We start from the raw sequence: 22,177 nt of genomic DNA, 5'->3' as shown, positions 1-22,177 counted from the left end.
GGTTAGAGTTTCTGTGGAAAGCCCTTCAGATGATAAAGTGTCAAAATGAAGCAGGGGGCATACAGATGAGACTCTGCCCAACACCCAGAACATCGCACCCAGACAAATGTACAGCGTTAGAGGCAATTCTGTTTTGTGAACAGTCAACAGAGTGTATCTTCATTGGCATTTCATCACAGCTTGGTTCACTGTGTCTTCAGCTCACCACATTCACTCCTGTACCTGCATTTAGTACTATATTTCAATGCAAGTGGAATAAAACACTGGGATAAAAAGAAACCTTTCTAAATTCAGCCTTCCCCAGCCCCTATTAAGGTTAGTGTTATTTTATTAAATAAACCATCACAATATTCTATTTCCATACTCCACAAATTACACAAATACCCACATAATGTTTGATGCTCAGAACTATCACTGGGGTATGGATTGTCAGAACCTTACATGACTTTCCTAGCATATGACATAGATTCGTTTTATAAATGAGCAGTGAAATATTTAGGAAATAATAAAAAAGGAACCATCCTAATATCATTCTAAAGAGAAACAATTAGGAAACTGCACCATGCCTTGTTAAATATAGTTAAATGGTTTGTGTTTGCCAAAAATATTAAATAAAATTACTTATGTGACAGGCTCCCTGTTTGTCTTAATGTCACATTAAGAGAGCAATTATGCATGATTTATAAATATGTAAGAGCATCTGTCTTAATCACTGTGGTGCAATACTAGTACTGTTAATGTCATGGATTATGCTATATACAGAATTGACTAGTAAATAAATCATGCAAAAAAAGTGCTAATAAAAAAGTGGTACTGTACAACAAACCCAGCCACTCTACTACTGATCACGTCATGCACCACTGCTAATTTACCTATCCAAAACAATTCAAATCTATAGTTATGGTTAAAGAAGGAGCTTTATATCCGTTATAATAATTGTTCACCAGATGATGCTGAAGGTCAAGGTCCATGACACCAGCAGTTCAATACTGTAGTGTGGCAGACCAACCTCCATTTAAAACATTCACTATTAATATTCAATATTAACAACTTTTGCCAAAGAAATATGAATACACATAGGGTTTTCAGGTTAATCCCTGCGATCCAAGTCTGAGAATTGATAATGCTGCTAACTGTACAGTATGTCCATGATTTCCCAAACAGCAGCGTTTAATTGGCATAGCAGGGCTGAGATCAATGTGTATGGATTCTTGCAGCTTTCTGGCAAGCGGTGACTTGGGTGGAAAACTTACAAAACTTAGGTGGGTAAATAAAAGAAAAAATACCAATAAGAAAACACAAATAGGAAACCACCTAAAGAGTTGAAATACTTTGTCTTCTAATTTTTAATAAACTACATTGTGGCAGAGTAGTGATGTTCTCCACTTACCATTCATTTCCACTTATTACTTTCTGTCAGCTGTTTTTTAATGTTTTTGAATTGCAAAAGGCAATTAACAGAAAACTGTCTGTTGATGCCATATTTGATACTATATTTCAAAATATAGTAGGTATTACTGGATGAACTTTATTACTATGAAGTATTTGAACTGGATTATGGGAAGATTAATAGACTCATTTAGCTGACTATACAAGCTTCCTTGATTAGTGTCTTTTTTTATCTAGAGAGGAACCAAACACATCAGTTCATGAAAACCCTTAATCCAATTAAGCAATACTAAAAGATTTAGTCTTATTTAAGATATTGACCGGTTGTCATTATTAAAAAAATCAACATGTTCAACTGTTAAAGCACTGAAAAAATTTTTCAGTCTTAGAAGCTTCAATGACTAGTTAAAAGTATATCTGAACCAAACAGTTCTTCTGTCATCTTACCCTGCTTACAGAGCCAGCATATTACTTTCAATTGCTTCATCATTATCAATAAAACAAGAAGTCAAAATAAAGCTTTAAAAGAAATACAAGAAAAGACATGTCCAAGTATGATTTTTCTAGTGTTAGTATTTGACCTACTTGCCTAAAATACTGAAAATATTATCAGGCAAGGAACTGTTTAAAATATTTTTTTCTATTACCATTTTCCCATTCAATATCGATAAAACAGTAAGTCTTTTATTATGTACGGTACAGTATGGGTGTCACACCACACACACAAGGATTATGAATCATTTACAGTATCTGTATTTGTAAGAATACTACCTTGATCTCTAGTCTCAGAATCTCAATTCTTGCCCAGCATGTTTCCTTTTCTATTCCTTTATTTTAAAAGATTGAATAATTAGTTCTGTTTTCATTTCCTACTCCATGCACTGCAAAAGCCCTTGTACCAGCACAGGAGAGTTGAAGACTTTTCTTACAGTTTCTGTAAAATAAAAAAAAAAAACTTCTAACTTGCACCACACACTGCAGATTTACAGTAAGCATTGGATAGGGTACCAATAGTACCAGTACTGTTTTCATTCATATTACTTTATGCTCACAGGCACCTCACACTACAACAGTTGCAGTTGGTTGGCTAAGTGAGCAAAAAGTCTAACACATCAAGCCAGGTTATTTAGCGCCACTTTACAAATTCAGGTAAGTTCAAGTCACAGTCAGACTCAGAACTCGTGACAAAACAGACCAACCTGTTCTCCAAACCACCTCAGAAGACATACAGGTAGGAGGAACTACTGTACATAGAAGTGAATTTTAGTCTAAGAAAAGTAGGCACATTTTTTACCCAGAGCTTTGTAAAAGTGTGAAACATGTTAACAAACCATGCTGCTGAAGCCAATACTCTTACTTCCTTCAAAAAACCTTGAACCTTAGGTCTCTGGATCAACTGGATGGACAGGGCCTTTTCTTGTCTGTGACCATTCTTATGTTTTTAAGAGCTGATAAATTTGAGATTTGAAAATAATTTAATTTAAGAAGGATTATGGTAGACAGCAGAAACCATTCAAAGTAAAACATAACTGACAGACAGGATCCAACCATTATGGCATCAGAGTGAAGATACTTTCATGGGTCTTCAGTGTTTTCTCTTTCCAGTATTTACAGTCGTACAGTTACTGTAACACAGTAATGGGGGAAAAACTGAAACAGAAGTATTAATATGAGAAAATCCCATTAAATACCCTGGCACCTGAGTTTTACTACAGCATATGTGAAATTAAGTCTTCTATAGAAAATTAATTTACACATATTCTCTCAAAATGTTTTTTGGCTTTTGTCTGAGCGGTTCAGCTGGAAAGAAATCACCCTCATGAGATGCAAGGCACATATTCAAGTAATGAACCATTAAGGGTGCCTGGATATACAGTACAGTATAGCATACTGTATCTAACGTACCCACCTCACACTGCTGTTTCATCACTTTTTCTATCTCTAAGCATGTATACAATGATGAGCAATTGGAGTGTACAGTGATGATACAATGAAGTATTCAGTGATGGACTGTATACAATGACACAGTGGTGCACACAGTACCGTAGCTGTGTGTAATCAAAGACTGATATACCTAACAATGTTTAATTGGTAAAAATAATTGTCTAACTAATGCACTACTTAAATGAGGTAAAGGAATACCATACTGTTTAAACCTTTATATACAGTATTAAGGCTTGTACGGTCTCAGAAGTTTTTTTTATGTCCTGTATTTAAAAGGGACACAGCTTTCAATAATGAATGAAGCACCCTCTTGGATGTGCAATGGCAACCATAGTGTGTCAGTACACTCCCCACACATCAGCTTCCAGTGAGGAGAACACAGTGATGAAGTCAATTCATAGTTGGGGATGAGGATGAAGATGGGGATGAGGTAAAGGCTAATTGGAAATTTGGCCAGGCCATTGGGATAGCATCCCTACTGTTCAAGAAATGTTCTGGGATTTTTAATGACCACAGAGACACAGTCGGGACCTCAGTTTTACCCAAAGGGTGGCACCTTTTTACAGTTAAGTGCCCCCGTCACTATACTGCAGCATTAGGACCCATACAGATCGCAGGGTGAGCGCCCCCTACTGGCCCCACTAACACCTCTTCCAGCAGCAACCTTAGCTTTCCCAGGAGGTCTCCCATCCAGGTACTGACCAGACTCACACCTGCTTAAATTCAGTGGGTTACCAGTTGTGAGTTGCAGGGTGATACAGCTGTTGACATTTTAAAATGTACAATACCGTATGTACTGAAAGCAGCACTACAGAAGTAATCAATAAGTAAGGTGGTATTATAATAAATGTATTACTCTCTAATGCGGCACTACACTTAGGAACTTGGGAAAATCTACATCTACGTGAAACATTGTGCATAATGCACTCAAATTAGCACACATACTGGACATATTATATGTAAATGAGATTTTGTGATCTGTACTACATTCTTTACTGAAAAAAGGAATCCTGTCTCTGAAAGTTTAATCTGTGGAAGCTCTCAAAAGTGGTCAACAATAAAATATATCAAGAAAACTGTAAAAAAACACAGTAAAGAACTAAAAATGATTTGAAGGACTGCCAAATCTCTTTGCAACTTGGAAAAAAGTGAAACTTATTTTACTGTACTGATGTTTAAGTTATCTATGATATAATTGTGTTATAATACATAAGAGATAATTATATTTAACTTACTAATTTATAAAAACTCACTATTTCCCTTAATCTCCTTATATACAAAACCTTTGCACAAGGAGTAGCAGGGTTTGAATACAAACTTAAAAATTCTGATGGAAACTCTAATCAGTCTGGGCATCTCATTTCCATCAGGTATTAAATGACCTAGAAAGAAAAAGCTTACTGCAGGAGCCAGGAGGACATTTTGACATGCATTTGATACCAAACGTGATTGGAACATCCCCGAAATAAGATTAAGGAGACACAAATCAGAGTCAAAGCGGAATGCCATTTTTGTCTTTCTCTAACAGACAAAAGCTGCTACAGTTCTCTTTGCAAGATTTACCTCCAACCTTCTAATCTTTTCTAAATATGGCAGCAGCAACGCACAGTCTAGAGTGTGAAGTGAGATCTGGCATCCTGAAGCTCAGGCTCTAGGAAAACCTCAGAGGATTCGTCACTAGGTGAGACTCCCAGTGTGTTCTCTGTACTGCAATTAGCAAGAACAGAGCTGACCTTCCTTGACACTGCCACATGTGTCTGATTACTGGGACTGTTTCTAAACAGATGTTAGGAGTTATTTGTTTGACCTGGCCACAATCCAGATGTGGAATTCATGTTGAGGGGATCGAGAGTGCTGGAAGAGCAGTAGTGTGTGTTCTTGCTGCACAGACAAGCCATTTGAATGGTGGCTGCTTAAAGATCTCTGCCCTCCTCCCCGCCATACCACCACCCCATGCTACCCATCTTACCTAATGATAGCAACTGCAGTGAAAGGGGCATAAAAGCTTTGTAACCTTTGTTGGCAGGACCCAGAGGAGGAGAAGAAACCCACCAAAGTCAATGCAAACTATTAACCTTTCAGTGGCTTGCTGTAGAGCAGGAGACAGAATTAGAATTGGTGACTTAACAATTGTGTGCAACAGTATACTGTAACAGTGGATATGTAATTATGGTGCCAATAGGGAAGTACTGCTGATATGTGCAAAGTAGTACAATAGGGAAAGAGCACACAATCTCACAGAGGTTAACGAGGCTTGATAATTTAAAAAAAAAACATTTTTGAATTGTATGAATTTAAATCTATTAAAGATTTTTTTTTCTCATTAAACAAGCAGGCAACCAACCAACGAGAGACATTAAATTGTGTACTGAATACTAAGGGCACTTTTTCTCCTGGTACCCCAATACTGTATTATTCTTGGTTTGACCTAAACTGCTTTCTTTGTACCACCTCTTTTATTTTTATTAAAAAATAAAATCAGGCTCTAGATGCATGTAAACTATAAAACACAACAGGGAATCCTAAGTGGTTTAACTGGTGAGGGCACTTGATCCAGGACAGTGTGAGCTCTATGATAATGGATCCGAGTCTTGGTCATGTCACCAGCCTACTGTGACTGGCTAATTTTCACCTCTGAGAACTGCTGAGGACAGGCTGGGATTTGTCAGCCAGGCTTACAGGCATGTGTTCGCTGCTGGAAAGGGATGTATCTCTCTTTCAAATGGCACCGATTCTCCTATATGGGCCTGTGTAGCCTGTGACGTGTTAAAAGATGAGGGGTTTAAAGGTGAAATGCCTTTCACTAGTTTGTGCTGAGACATGAAAAATACAAAACTGGCCCATCCACATTAGGTGGGAATAGCAAAAATGCCTTTTAAATTACAATTCTTACAAGGCTATGGATGATGTAGAATTTTACAGTCAATAGAAATGTGCAGTGTTGCCTTCACAATTTAAAAAAAAAACTGAAATATAAATTTGATGTCCCTTGGTCCTTTGAGGATTTTTTTTTCATTAAAAAAATGTTTACTTAACTCTAATTACTTTAATCTCCATCTTTAATGTTCTTAATTTCCTCACACATTATACTGCATATAAATTGTGGAACCCAATCTGGACTATGACGTTCTGACAACAAATTTCTTATTTTGAAATCACAGTTCCTAGCCAGTGTGGTAAACACAGGCTTCAGTGCTTAAATACACAGTTCATGACGGCAATCTTACCTTACTACCACTCTCCTGTTTCTAAAGGAGCCCCCACGTTAATCTGAAATTAAGGCAGGAATTCATGTTCCGTGCAGTTTTCTGAATATTAACACGAGTGACTCATTTCCCCCCCTAGCTAAGCAGAGAGACAAAGGTACAAACTTTATCTCTCCTGTTTTTTTTTCTGCGGAGATAGATCAATTTGATTGTTACATATTATTCACGAACTTGACAGTTCCTTGCAACTTGCAGTTATATTCTATAGTACTTTATTTTAAAAAAAGAAAATAATTGAGTGCTGTATTCAGGCTTTCTGAGAGAATGTTTAGAGTGAACTCCACCTCCCTCTCCCAAGATCAAGTGCCCTGCTCAGCCTTCAGCTCTGACGGTGTAGATGACCTCAAGGAAGGGGCCATGGGAACTTCTCTTAACTCCCCAGGTCCCACGCAGTGGTTCTGGGGCCTGGCTCAGTGTGACAGGCTGGGTGCCACAGCAATCAAACCCACAAGCTACCCTTCCTACTCCCCCTCCCTTCACCACTTGCCCCAAGGATCCCGAGTCCAGCTGCAGCCCACCCCCAGGAGACGTCCATTCCCAAGGATAACATTCTGATGGGACAGGGAGAGCTGCCAGTTCTGGTCCCTGGCCATTTCAACAGTCTGGGAAAATTAACATTACAGATGGAAGGAATCTCTCTATATATAGGTATAAAGGCATACGTTGAAGGGTGTCTGAAGGATCAAACAAAAATATACCATAAAAAGCCTGGCGTTCCATCCTAGACCCCCACGTAGATATAGAGTTTTCAACCATGGGAATCTTCCACGAGGTACGGAATTATATTCCTGACATAGCTGCAACTCTGTTCCCTTAACCTTACAGCCTCCAGACTAGGAGGATAAGATCAGCAATCTCAGTCTAGGGGGATGACTTGCACTGCTACACATATTTATAGGGAAAATTATTCTTAATCTGTTGCTGAATGCTGGAACTAAGGAAACTGCACACCAGGCTCTTCACATCTAGAGATTATTCAGGCTAACAAAGCACCACAATACTATCTTTAACCCTTTGTCACCTCCACCAGACCAGTTCACCACTGTGTACAATTATCTTGTATGGTGAAACATGAATTTTTTTGCCACCTTCCATTCTGTTAAGTGTCTTTTGAAGGTATCCATAGTTAATTTTTTCTGTCTATATCCGATTTCACCTCCAAAAGGGGAATCACAGATTTTTTTATTGTTTCAGTGCAAAATCCAGCATCCCTTCCAGACTTGCCACTAAACTCCAAACAGAATTTCATTAAATGTATTCCAAAACTTTACTTTTCTATTCATACTGTAGATTAAACTTTTATAGAACAATTAATTTCACAAAACAGGGTTACATATTATACTTTCAAGCAAAACGATTTTAAAAAATCACCCTGATGTTGTAAATTGTCCTTCTTCAAAATGCTGACCATCAGCATAACGACACACACATTATTCTAAAATATTTAAGCTAATTTATACCAAAGAAGTGTTTATGTTTTTGTTTTTAATCTATCATTGCAAAAGAAGAGTTTCACAATGCTATCAAACTACTGAAATTCCAATCATATCTTATATGCCTTCCCTTTAACTTATAATTCTGGTTGAAAATCAATCCTCACATTGTGGGGAGTAGGGACCAGCCATTCAAAACAATACCTGTCTATCAGAGAAGCATCAACTGTTTCCATCCCATGTTTCTGTCTAGCTGGACAGAGAAAAAACAATATGGACATCTACACTCACAGGTAACCTCACACTTTCTTAAATTTAAACTTTCAAAGTAATTTTTACTCCCCAGGTTACACACTGTACTTCTTAGGCTCTTATTCAAACTTTGAGCAGAAATTAAAGAGCTGGGACTTTACAGCACCAAGCAACACAACTCACAAAGATTATTCCAAAGCATCCGCTGTTGAGCCAAGAATACCCCCGCCTTCTTAAGTACACCCTTGCCCTCACAAGGCATGATCAATTGAGCACTGCTGTTTGGAGAATCTTAAAATTCATGTTTTGCTTAACCAGATTCGAACCAGTGATTTCTGAGCCAAAGGTTCCAACCTATTCTTTGAGCAATAATAGCTTTATTATTGAGACATTTGGGAGTCCCTACATGACTTTTATTTAAAAGCAACAAATTAGAACTGCCACTCCTACACCACTGAAAGTCTCCCTGGGGCATTTTAGGGTGACGAGTTTAAGGAATTTCTTATCTCTTCTGGATTGCAAAGCTCTTAAATCTGTGCGTCTTTTCTTTTGATGCTATTCTTGCTTGCTTTTGTAAGGAACCATATAAGGCCTTTAGCATTTTGATTTTCACTGGTCTTTTAGGGAAGCTTAGGAAGAAAAACAATTTTATTGGAGTACATATATCTATTTTTCATATAACTACATTTATATTGGATTGGTTTTATTTCACAAAGTCGATTTCAGAAACTATTTATCAGATCACAATGTCATCTATATTCTATAGTACTTATTCGCCTAATCCTTTTATTGATCCATGTTTCTTCTGAAGGCATTCTCCCAAGACATAATCACTATTAGAAAGGACTGAATATCACTGTACTGGTTAATCCTTTTAAGGCAGGTTTTATGGAAAACGATAAGACAGACAAACATGCTATTCATTTTGAGGTGAACTGTTTGGACAAAAGGAATCTGTTGATTATGAATCAGACTTACTGCAAAATTTACAGGAGGACAGTATCAGTATCTAAATACATGGGTAGATAATGAAACAAAAAAGTGTGGGGCAAACAAAATTCACGTGGTATGGTCCCTTAAATTTGCTAAGCTCTATCATAAAGTGGTGTCTGAGGTTATCAAACAGTTATATGGTTTTGGTTTATTTCTCAATGCTGGAGGCTGCCCTACACTTGACACAAAATGTTAGAATTTCCCATTTGCAATGTGAATAAAGCAACACAGCAGACTTATAATAATATAAAATGCTCTCAGCACACATTGAATTCACCGACTGTACATCCCAGTAAGAGGATCATAAAAATATACAGAATACTGTATAATAAAATCACAAATTTATATTTATGAAATATTTTGCAAAACATTAAAAATATGGTTTTCAGTATAACATTTTGATATATATCACACAATTAAATATATATATATATATTTGAGGTTCTTATTGTTATGTATTTTTATTATATAATTTTCCTAATCCACACCAATGGTCCAACAGATCATGGGAAAACCAGCTGGGCATCAGAAACTGCCATAATAGAGTTTGCAATGCCACTGTGAAACAGTATATTCTTTCAAAAAGGCATGCAAGATCCCACCCTTTCAGCAGCTATTTTCACATTTCATTTATTACACAACAGTGCTTGGAGTGTCTCTGAGTGCTTCTGAAGAGAGAGAGTGAGAATAACAATGACTAGTCTCACCCTACTCAGAGCAGAGAGTGGCAGTATCTGTCTAGGAATTTGCACCAAGCGCAGAAACGGGCTCTGAAACACAGAATGTCTACAAAACAGAGCTAAAACCTGGGGTGAGAGTTCTGTTCTTGTGCGCGTGCCTCCCCCTCCCCCCAAACGCCCATCGCCTCTGGAGACAGCAGTTTATCAAGCAGAGGAAACCGCCTCACAATCTTGCTAAGTGTTTGCATGCCGTCAGTAATCTGAGATCTACAGCCGGTACACCCCTGAAGGGGAGCTGTTCAACACTTTGCGTGTGCATAGACCTTGTGAGGGTACCTGACATATAGCTCGAGTCGGTCAACAATAGAGAAGATCTCTACCCTTCATCCAGAAGAAGCAAAACTGCTTGAAAAACTCAGGCTCGAGAAGACCTCCTGAAAAAGCCATTGTTTCAGATATGCCTATCAAGATGGAAATTAAATCGGAGCTCTTGCAGCAGAAAAATATTTTTGTGTTGCAACATGAAAGTTACTCTTATAAGCATTAAGTGCACATAAAGGTCTAATTCATTAGCAGGGAATATTTTGACATCAAAAAGTATTGATCAGTCCTACTTTGAAACCTATGATCAAAAACCTCTTTTTTCCTGAATTTAAGTATTTCCTGATCTTGACTTCCCTCCCTGTGAGATAATTAGTTTCAATTCACACATCTGTTTGCTGTTTAATCACTTTAGCCATTTCAACTAAGTGCCAAATTAGCTGAACTAACTTCAGTGCTATCCAAATGCCAGAAACATCAAATCCTTGTAGATTATTCCAGCACAGGATCAGGTTTCTCAACATTTGTAACAGGTCTTTTGAAAAAAGTACATAAATATACCACTTTTATTATTGATATTTTTGTAAAACAATAGTCCTTCAAGGCATGGTAGAATGTTAAACAGCGTGTTTGTGAATGATAAACTGTCTTCACTGATGTTATGAGAGCACCTATTAACCTAAGTAACAATAAATTCAATAAGAACTGGCCAATTGTGTTAAATTTTCTCATCTCTTTCCTAGCGTTAATCCTGCATCGGCAAGGTCTGCTTGTCAGCACACCAGTCTCCATTTGGTGGTTTGAACCAAATCTTTGAGCTGACATTGCCATTAACTGCGACCGAGAAATACTCCAACCGGCGCGTCGCTCCGCCTGCCGTCAGAGTGGGAGAGGGGGGGGGGACGAGAACAAAGTAATGTAGCCAATTCATAGATTATTAGGAGGCATAGGAAATTTGGCCAGGACACCAGGGTTACACCCCTACTCTTTTCGAGAAACACCCTGGGATTTTTATTGACCACAGAGAGTCAGGACCTCGGTTTTATGTCTCATCCGAAGGACGGCGCTTATTTACACTATAGTGTCCCCGTCACTATACTGGGGCATTAGGACCCACCTGGACTGCAGGAGGGGGAGTGCCCCCTGCTGGCCCCACTAACACTTCTTCCAGCAGCAACCTTAGTTTTTCCCAGGAGGTCTCCCATCCAGGTACTGACCAGGCTCACACCTGCTTAGCTTCAGTGGGCTGCCAGTTGTGAGTTGCAGGGTGATATGGCTACTAGCCTGTTAAATTTTCTCATAATTAAATGTAAACAAACAGTTTTTTTTACAAACAAATGCAGACACTACAGAGGATTGCATCTAAACATTTTACTTTTTTTTCAGCTGGTGAAATGGCTTAGAAATTATCTGTTTATGCACGAAAAAAAGGCTGTTCTAAAAAAAGGCATAAACTAATGGAAAAAGGAAGAGATTTAAACTACAGTACTTAATATGAGTACTCAAATAACTAAACCAATAGAATGTTTAACAAACATGACACACTAACAAGGGTTGGAGCTAAAAGCATTCCTTACTTCCTATATATAGTGGTTAAAGCCCTGCTGACGTTAATTTATTGCTCCTAACATTCCTGAAACACAGTCTCTGGATATTGTGAAAATAAGCACACAGCAGGCCATGGCCTCAGTTTCCTGAATTCACTGTTAATAGGAACAATCCTGGCTAGAAATACCATCACATAAGTATCTGAACACATACAGCACAATACGCACAAAAGAAGCAAAATAAACAAAATTGCTTGTGATTTCTCATCCTTGTTGTTCCGAGTATAATTGCCTTGGTGCGTCTGTCAGCCAGCCCTTTGATCTGTAGGCAATAGAGCTAGCTGTATTATTATAAATTCTACTCCTTTGCTTCTGTTCAATTTTCAGATGTGGTGGCAATGATGGCAAGCTGTCCTTGCCTTCAGGTTCACTTGCATGCTTTGTGTATTCAAGTGAAGTATTCATCTGCAGCTTCACTTAACTTCACTACTGGCCAGACCATAAACACCTTGGTGTATTACCTTCACCCAAGGAAAAAGATATATCATTCCATTGATATCAACTATGAAAAGAAACTAATGCAAACAACAAAAAATAATTCTACAGAATCTTTAGGATGAGCCCTTGCCCTTCCCTTTTTCATTGCATATCAAAGTAAAAGCAAGAGGATTTGCAGAACTATTTTACATTTTAATGGGGGATAACATGCAAAGTTTAGTTCATGCCTTCTGTTCTTGTAGTATATTCTTTGATAGAATTTAAGGCTTTTATAAGATAACAAGTATAACTGAGAAAGCTCTCCCCCTTTACATTTTTTATTTAAAGGACAAAGATTAAAGGTAAGTTTTTACTTTTTATTAGAAATTCATCCTTCAGACCTTTAATGTCCCACTTGGTAATTAAAGTTTCCACAGTTAGCCACAGTGCCCTGATATTCTAGGTTTTCACAGGCAGTCCTTCCAAAAGGTCCCCCTTAATTCAACTGGTGAACCAAGTTCTCCCTTCCCCATGTTAATCTGCAGCACATTACCCAGGTGATTGCTGTACACGTGAGGCACTTAGGGATCTTGTTGGATGAAAAGCTCTATACAATTGCAAGAGCTTGTTGTTATAAATTAAATCAAGATCCAAATGCAAAGAACCAGTGGAGTATATACTGGAAAAGGTGGAAAGAAGGCCACTTTGCACTTTTTAATGAATTAGCACTAAATTAGAATGAAATTATGAATGAATGAATGAAATGCCATATACAGTAAAATAATTAATTCCTTCACTTTTAAATACTCCCATTTCACAATGAACATGTCTGCTGAAAAGTAATAAAATTGAGGAAGATGAGCCCAGCAACTTTGAAGAGTGCTACTACAACTCTAGTATTTATTGGCCCAGTTGAAGTCCATGGAATTCCTATTAATATGAGTGTTTTGCTTTAAAATAAGGGAGCCTAAGGCCATATTGTTATATTGGCCACTGAAGACCATAATTGTAATAACATATTTGAAAAGGTCAACTTGTACTGCACGGCAACAATGCAAAAAATCAATTTGTTATTTTCTTATCATAATGTTTTTTTCTTTGCGATCTCTACTGGCAAAAGCTCAAATGCTAGACTGTTTGGTTGAAACACTCTGAGCCCTGTGGCAGCAATTAAAGGCCAAGAGGAAACCACAAGTGGTTAGAGGAGGGAAAAAAAAAACAGAGTGAGGCACCATTTTCAAAAGTCTGGCCTACATACCGACATCTGTTCAGACATTCTACCCTGCTTTGGAACTGTGTGAAGAAAGGGGAGGCACAGATGTTTCTTGGTTTACAACATCCTCTGTTATAGGTAAATTTAATTTTGTAATTTGGCATTGCCAATTGCTTTTCCAGTTTATTTCCTCCAAATTGCCAAGTGCCGATCAGCACAACTTACTGCTCCAATACCTGTATCTCACAGGGAGAAAGAGGACCTGTTGTTTTCTTCCAATATACAGTACCTGCAACTCATAAACCATTATTGGACTCCACAGTGCCTTCAATTAGAATTATTATCAACCAGAGGTGTGGCCTGTCTCTCTCTGATAGCACTGCAAGCTCAAGGGTAAATTATATAACTCAAGCCCATTCATCTCAGTATTGTTCAGACAATTTTTTGGAACTACCTGGTACTGTAATTCCAGTTGCACCTTGGATATGACATACCCCAAGATTAAACTGGAGACATTTGGCTATATCTGCACAGTTTATTTTGATCACTACAAACCTATACTGTGCAGGTGTGGTAATTAATCAATCAATTCTACAAAAGCAGTGGATTCAATTAATCCTGGAAGGGTTGCTACGGTGCTTCAATTTGTACATTGCTCACATCTAAAGAACATAGTTAAGACATAAAATATAAAAATATACTTAAAATATTTTTTTCTTTACTTTTTTCTCCTTACACATACAGAAATACAATAAAAAGTCCAATTTCAGGCATGGGCAGCACCAGCTGATGGAGAGACAATCATTCTTATGGATCACACAAATCAACAATTTGTTAGGATGTGGAAAACATGTGAGTTTTCATCAATTTAGAACATTGATTGATTCATTTAAGGCAGGAAAGATCTACTGTGGATGTTCAAAGATTGAGGGTGATTATGATGTTTCCATTTCAAATCATCTATAAACTACTACATTGAACAAATTACTTAAGCAATACAAATGAAATTGTTCCCATTTTTGTACATTGATGATTAAACCTAATCTGTAAAATCCATTGGATTATGCTTTTCCAAGGCCTGAAAAGTGACTGGACACTCCACATTGCTTCGGGGCTGAGTGATCCCAGTCTCAAAATGTGTTTCTTTGTTTTTCCTGGTTAATTTATCATTACCACTTGTTGGAATGATAATATGCTCTGTTCTACTCTGTAAAAAGTAAATCCTTTAATGACTGCCATACATCATCAAGATGTGCTCTTTGTGGCCATTTTGCATACAAACATCTCATTTAATGCCCATGATGTGTCTCCAATACATAGGAAAATACATGAGCATGTAATGCAATAGGTATTATTATTGAACAACATATCCTGTAACAGCTGAAATCATGTTTAATGGATGTGATAATTCAAGATGAAGAGCAAGGTAGTCCACATCCCTGTAGTTTTGTACATCTAAAGTACAACTGGTCCTCAGAAGGCAGTTTTGCGATCAATTAATCATTAAATCAATTTAAAGATTTTTTGTTATTCTCTCCTTTGCAAAATCCAACAACACCATTCAATATCATGACTCAACAGATCCAATAATCACTTTAGAAAAAACAAGTATAAGTAAATAGTTGTGATCGATGCATTGTAAAAATCTACAGATTTTTCGATTCCTCAAGAATGATGGAAGAGATCTGGAAAGACTGAATGATGGACATGACCCAGAATAATGGAATAATGAAGTGCTACTCTGGAAGGTTTCTAGACAAATTAATAATGTTAAGGAAGGTAAAAAGCAGTTGCACCTCACCTTTCCTGCTTGAGTTCTGTTTTTTTTCTATTATTTCAATATCACAGATGTATTTACTGTATACCTTATTACACATTTAACAAAAGCCAGGTGTCACTCTAAACAAGGCTTACAGAAACCAGATATTCAGGTGAGGACTACTGATTTCAAAAGAGCGATAAATTTAACTCATTAATCTTGTGGGAATGCAGTACCATGAGCCACTATCTTTTTTAAACCACCGTACCTCTCCCCACTGTGAGTTTATGTGAAACACTGTTCTGAACATGCTTTACAGGCAGGGAACTGACAGCCCTGGAGAGGAAAACACTTTATCACACCACTGGCTCAACAGGCAGGCCAAAGAAAGCTTGGGAAGACATTCTGAACCACATGTTCAGCGCACAAAAGGCCAAGGCACCCAACAGGTATACGGAAAGGATCTGTAGTCCAGACAAGGAATGTTTACCAATGGTACTGTAAATGTATCATTGCTCTACAAAACAAAATCCCTAGAAAGACATACAGTACTATGACAATCCTACAGCTACTGTACTGTATACAGTATATAGTAAATCACAGTTGTATAATGTTTAAACATAAAGAAACTTGAAATTTGGTTATAAATGCCCGATTTTTTAAGAGCAAGCTATACTTCAGAATCTTCTGGCAATGCATCAAAATTTTCCTTATTTAACACACCTCATGAACTTTCAGAAGGGGTACTTCTTCTATCATTACCACTACCTTAGTATATTGTATTATGATTTTTGTATTTCAAAAATTCCTAAAAAGCATTAAAAGTAGGGTCTCTTAACCTAACCACTACTGAAGTGCAGTACTACAGTACAGTATATTCAGAATGGCTGGCTCATGACACCATTTCTGTCAGCTGCTGGCTAACTGGAAAACTAAGTTCAAGAGTAAAGGAAATTGTTAAGTCAAAACAATAATAGGGAGATATTTAGGCAGAGCCAGAAGGAGATAATCTGCAGAAAACTGATATTCCTTGAATGCCTCCCCTCTAAGTACTGCCTACAGCGTTGATTCTGTTAAATGAATGTTTCATTCTGTAATGGCTTCTTAGGACAAATAAATAAAAACATCTTCTGTGGTCTTGGAATCTGAATGGGATTCTTTAATTACGTACAACAAAGTAAATAAAAAGTGAGTAATCCATACAAACTTGAGCAAATGCTCGTGAGCTCTGAGATGTTTCTTTAGTCATCTCCTCAGCCAGTATCATTTTACATTCCTCCAAGAAAATACCGTCTGAATAGACAAGTATTTGTACAGCTCTAGAGAGATAACCTAGGCAAATCACAAATACTACCGCATCTTTCTAGCAAAATCAAACAATCTGCTAAATGATAGCTTGCTGTAAATTATGCTCCCACCAATATTGGCACAGGTGTAAAATAATTCAAAGGCAACCTTTGCAGTTTCACATATGTAAATGGATACTCCAGCCCCACATTAGAATGTGAGAGGTTTAGAGATTTAATCCGTTTACCCAGATATCAGGCATTTCAGCTGTTCACCTGTTTTAAGCATGTCCTTCTTTCTGTCTACATATCTCTGGAAAGTTTTGTATTTATTTCCAGGAATCTGAGAAACACACACACAGGAACACACAGGGCTATTAGGCAGACCTGGGTAAAATTGATGCCAAAGAATGAAAAGAATTAAAGCAAAAAGCAACAGTTTTAAGGTTCAAACTTATAAGAGAGATGACTAAGCTTTTTAAGGACATTCAAAAATGAAATGTGTGTCAATCTCTGAATAACTTTACATCAACAGAAGAGGAGTTCTTTAAGGAGTTGCCCATTTTGATTGAGAAAGTTTAAGTGCTTTGTGTATCATTTGCCTGTGTTCTCATTTCTATGCAGCTAAATTCAGTTTTTTTAGACAGGATTACTGTGACAATGAATTAGGCTGTCTGAAGATTCACATTTTTAAGAGTCATGGCACCTGAAAGACATCACTGAATTTCCAGAGTATCACTTTTGCGCAATCATTAATACTGGACAGTAGAGGCAACAGAAGCAGTCATTTCAAAGCTAAACTAATTAGCTGCCATAACGTCTTTACAAAGATTACTTTCAGTTCTTATTTGATAGATAGCCAAGTACCAAGACGATGGAACATAGATCAGGCACCCTAGTCTGCCAGTTTGGTATGTCTAAGATCAAGCTATTGATGTCAAGAAAGTCAGTCACTTCCTACATATGTAGTGTGTCTCTCCATCCAGAAACAATGTGCTGTGGCTGCGAAGAATTATCACCAAACAACATTACTGTACATAAAGGCGGTGATCAATGTCAAACCCTATACTATCAGATTTTCACTGGAATAGGAAAACCTCACGTACAGCTTTGCTTGACTCTTTGGAGACATTGTAGAAAGCATGTGTCAGCCTCTAGGCCTTTCCTTTCTCAATGACTAAAACTGCTTTGTGATTGCAAAAAATAAATAAATAAAACACATGCTTAGTATTCTTCTGATGTTCACCATTATGGGATAGAATTTGCTTATCTGGAGAGGGTCCAGAAACTATAAACCATGCAATAAGATCAAAGATATAAAATCAAGGGCTAATCCTTTTTTCTTCAAGATCTTCCACGGCGATGACATTTTCTTGATTGCATGGTAACTCAATTAGCGGCTTTGTCTACCTTCCTAAGTCCTGTCAGCGGCAGATTTTCTATCCTCAGGGGTTAGTTACAGGTGGCATGCTCTCATTATTCGGAGGCATATCACTATAGTGCCAAAGTGCCCACAAACAATGGCTGATACTAAATAAGACATTTTTAATCTGCAACATGGTAGAAGGAGTGCAGACAAAATGAGCCCTGCACTAAAATCTTATATTTATATATATATAACAGATGGAATCTTTGGTCTACAGTATTTTAGCATTATTGAATTCCATTGTCTGAAAGACAATAGCATCCGAGTTGTTAAAAAAATCTTAACTATATGAACTATGGCATTTTGAGAACAGATAAAGTTACTACTATTATTAATAATGGTAAGGGTGCTATTGGCTGAAATTTTCTAACTGCGTTTGGTAAATGCACAGTACAAAAGCTCTTCTACCCTTTATATTTCTGTGACAATTGGAAGAATGCGTCCTGCTATTTGAAGCCATCCACTGCTGTTAGAATCGTGCTTTCCAGATAGTGAGTGTGACTGGTATGTGCCAGCTCTTGGCAGCATGACAAGATAAAGCTGTAAAGATCACATCTAGAGCACCTCATCAGGATGCAACAATCAGCCTGCATGATTAAAAATCAATAGTATTATGAAAATAATCTAGCTCGCATTGCTTAACAGGGTAGTTTCTGCAGCTGCTGAAAAGTTGTCAGTAAGTTCCCCAAAAAATAAAATTTTTAGAAGAGTTCATTGATTTCATGGTAAGCATATATGATAAATCCCTGAGCTTCAGTTCACACGCATACCAGTTGCTCATGACTAACTGAAGACTATTCTATGAATCATTCCACGATGATTCTTGAGCATGAAACTCTTTATTGACACAATCATGAATATTTCATTTAGAAAACACATACCTGTTCACTAAATATATTTTCATGAAACACAAAAGCTTTCTGGGAGGTAGAACGTTTTCCAGATAATATACCAATATGTGTAAATAGAAATATTGTCAATAATAATATATATTTCTTTGAGCAACCCACAACTTGAACCAGTTAACAAGAAGGTTAATCAATTCTTTGAATCCTTGTATGATTTATAACCTCAAATTCATTAACAGAACAGTAAGTTCAGCTATTAAGAAAACTGAGTTTGTTGCTGAACAAAAAATTTGGGGAGGAGTGGTGGCACTGTGGTTAAGGATCTGTGCCTGTGGCTGGAAGGTTGCCGGTTCAAATCCTATGGGGCTGGCAGAGGAATCCTACTCCATTGGGCCCCTGAGCAAGGCCCTTAACCCCAACTGCTCCAGGGATGCCGTATAAATGGCTGACCCTGTGCTCTGACCCCAAGCTTCTCTCTCCCTGCCTCTGTGTCTCATGGAGAGTAAGCTGGGGTATGTGAAAAAAGACAAATTCCTAATACAAGAAATTGTATATGGCCAATAAAGTTATCTTATCTTAAAATAACCATTTTCAAATAGTGGAGACGTGCATTTAAACAATTTTCCAGAAGTAGTTTTGACCATGAGAAAAGTTCTACTGTTGGGAATCACTGGAAAATGAAAAATTACATTGTATACATATTAAGCTTTTCTTAGCTCAAACAATATCTCTCGATAGTTTAAAACTGTCAGATAAAAGCAAACCTTCCAGAACTTACCTCAAAGCCTTAAGGCTTTACCCGAAATGTTATTTATTTCTGTACTGGAAATACCTATGACTAACCTAGTGAAGTAGTGGAGTGCAGAAACCAGCTTTAGTCTAACTGGGAAACCTTTCACAGTGTTAAATGCAGTATTTCCATGATTTAATTGGTTTATTGTTATATTTTTACACAGCGCCGTTCAGAAGCCCAAATCCTGTCAGCATGTCCTCCTCCTGTGATTCAAGTGACTCAGCTCAGTCCCCGACGATGTAACCATCAGCACTAACGCTTCCATCTGCCAGGGAGCATGTGTCGCCAAGGAAACCGCTATCAGCTTGCCTGTCAGCAATCGGCAACCTCTTCTTTTCATAGCAAAAGAGGTCACACATCTCTGGCTTTTAACAAAGTTCAAGAACTCATTACAACACCCCATTGCATTTGCAGGTTGGATTTGTCAAGCAAATGAAATCAAGCCACCCTAACTGACAAGCCTGCAAACAACTGAAACATGGTTGGTTATTGATGTACTGTATAATTGTAGTGTATAGATGATTTTAGTATTCCAGAAATGGAATGGACTTAATAGATGATACTTTATGTGATGTTATTTTGGTGTTGGCTACCTTCAAAAAACAGATGGAATCCTATATCAGTATAAGCAGTAGGGTATTGTTCTATTCCTTCTGGGAAAAGAGTAGTTAAGCAGAATTTGATATTCTGAGAATATCCTACAGTAAATCTGGAAAATGGCAAACTGCATTTTGAGTGAGATGTGTTTTAAAGAATAGTGTTTGCAGTATAGTATTTAAATACATTGTTGGGAAAAGGTCAGTATATAACTGTATACTTGAACTATTCTAAAACATCTGCACACAGCTGCAGTAAGTATACTTTCTCTTCTAACCTGCTACACAAGACAGTATGCACATCACAGAAATTAGTCGACTGTATCAGCAGCTGAAGTTTAGTTCAGACAGACTAAATTGTATTGTATGATCTCCTATGGAAAAATATGAAGTGCAGAAAAAAACAGAAATAACCCAAGGCCCATTGTGTGTGGGCTGTCATTTCGCATTGGCTTTGATACAAAAGGGTCAGAATTCTGCATTCAATTTCTCTCAGGCTTTAACTCAAATGAAAATAAATACATAAATAAACCAGCCAACCAATCAATCAATTATGTGAAAGGGGATTTTTTTTATTAAACACAAAACTGAGTATGGAGAAAGTGATTGCAGGACCATTGATATATACTGTAAAAGACAAAAACATAAACATATAAGTTGGGAGACTAACATAATAAGAAAAAACCCAGATCCTCAGCTATCCAAGTTTTTAAGGCCTTCAAAGATCCGAACCATCCAAACCAATCAAATAATTGTAGGTCTGCTTATGGAACTAATTTTACTTCAATTGCATTATGTATATTCAATTCATACATTTGGCACACGTTTCCCTATTGCGTACTGATTTTTGAATGCCTCTTCAAGGGAGTGAAGGACTGTGTGGTATGGAAACATACAGTAACTTAAACAAAAGGAGCCCTGAGGATAAAAACTGAAGTGAAACTCAACTCAAACATCTGTGGGAAAACGGCATACAACATGGTACCAAACTAGCCTTAAAAAAGAAAAGAAGCATTCTAACAGCACCCACAGGTGAGATGTTACCGAGGAGAACTGTTTTACTGACATGAACAATGAGCTCTATGGTTTGGTATCTTTGTTCCTCTGAGCCGTTATTTACAGCCTCTCTTGTTTTGTCTTCGGAAAACAAGGTACGAGTTTTAGATCCTTATAAAGTAAATTATGTCGGCCCCCCATTCTGTACACATCTGACACAACTAAATTCTATCATCACCTGATTTTGCACTCTTTGTGACTGTAGTAAAACAAATACCTTCGAAAGGGCCTTCTGTGGTTTACTTGACTTTGAGGGACGGCAGGGGGCTTTCCATAGACTGTAGCATTCACACAAGGATCTAATAAATGCACAACACCCCCAGCTGCAGAAATCAGAGGGGCAACAGTCTGAGGACACGGCCTTGCGGTTGTAGCAAGCTGATGTCCTGAAAGCTATTGTGGTGGCCTAATAGCTTCCAAATTTCACAAACTTGTCGTGCCTTGAATTCTTAATTAAAAAAAACACTAATGAGGGATGTTAAAACTGGATACAAACAGTTGCAGTGGCAGTGGAAATTGGGGAGCCCCACTACTTGCAATTTGAGAGACCGCAGTGATGAGAAGCAGCACTGCTGTGTTTTTATACTAAATGAACAGCATGTTCAAAGCAGATCCGCCTCTGAGCTAGATCCTGGGAAGGTTTATTAACTTCATCTGTCTACCAGTAAGCGTACATTGCTGTGAACAAGAACTGTCCATTAATATTCATTTGAAGCACTGAAACTAACATGTTACTCAGGATCTTTTCACCAGTAAGCACACCACTTAAACAGGCTTTTAAAGCATATAAGATACTGTACGTAATGCCTGCTTCTCCAGTCTTTCCCTTTCTGTCTCATTATGTAAACACACACACATTTTGTATGTCTTAGAAAGAGTGTCATTTTGCTTTTCAGTT

At 37.5% G+C, this 22,177-nt stretch overlaps 1 protein-coding gene across 1 annotated transcript in view; it reads right to left on the bottom strand.

The window, feature by feature from the left end:
• Window positions 1-22,177, bottom strand: part of cacna1c (calcium voltage-gated channel subunit alpha1 C) — a 414,391-nt gene that overhangs the window by 144,731 nt on the left and 247,483 nt on the right. The window lies entirely within an intron of this gene.

Source organism: Atractosteus spatula, chromosome 8, assembly GCF_055471065.1.
Source record: "Atractosteus spatula isolate fAtrSpa1 chromosome 8, fAtrSpa1.hap1, whole genome shotgun sequence".
NCBI lineage: Eukaryota > Metazoa > Chordata > Actinopteri > Semionotiformes > Lepisosteidae > Atractosteus > Atractosteus spatula.
Note: the sequence above shows the minus strand (reverse complement) of the source record. Positions and strands in the feature narration are given on the sequence as shown.